Source organism: Hemiscyllium ocellatum, unplaced genomic scaffold, assembly GCF_020745735.1.
Source record: "Hemiscyllium ocellatum isolate sHemOce1 unplaced genomic scaffold, sHemOce1.pat.X.cur. scaffold_435_pat_ctg1, whole genome shotgun sequence".
Lineage (NCBI taxonomy): Eukaryota > Metazoa > Chordata > Chondrichthyes > Orectolobiformes > Hemiscylliidae > Hemiscyllium > Hemiscyllium ocellatum.
In genome coordinates, this window is record NW_026869054.1 from 226,970 (window position 1) to 227,659 (window position 690).

The following is a 690-nucleotide window of genomic DNA, read 5'->3' on the forward strand; positions in this document are numbered from 1 at the left end:
TGTCCTTAAATAGGGCAGAGGGATCTGGAGATAGCAATGAGTCACTGGCAGCAAATGGCATCAGTTTGTGAGGTTACACAGAAAAGTGTATCATGGGTTTATTTCTGGGACGACAGAATGGAAATGTGTTTGATATGTGTAGAACCATGGACAGATCACCCTTGGAGCACTGCAAACAGTTCCGATCTTCATTATGTAATATGGATGTAGAGGCAGTAGGGAAGATAAAGAATAGTTACTGGAATTATATTCAAACTGAATTTGAATTCATCAAGTAGGATTGGACAGTCTTGTCTCATTGTAAAAGAGTGACATGGCCCAGTTACGTTTGATCGGGTAGACATGGAAAAGATGTTTCTGCTTGTGAATGTCAGAATCCACTGGATCTGTGGATATAATTGTAATCACTATTAAATCTCACGGGGAATTTGCAGAGGGCGACAAAGTCTTTACCAAAAAGGGGTTTGAATGTAGAACTTACTTCATCGGGAATAATTGAAACAAATAACAGATGAATTCAAGGAGGAGCTTGGAATACCAGAAATCAAAGAAAACTATGTTGGTGGGTTTAGGTTGAGAAGGAAGCCTGTGTAAATCACAGATACTGAGAACCTGTTTTTGTGTCCTGAAACTATGCATCCGTGTTGTTCTGTGACATTTCTATAGGAGCAGCAGCAGCAGCAGTAAACA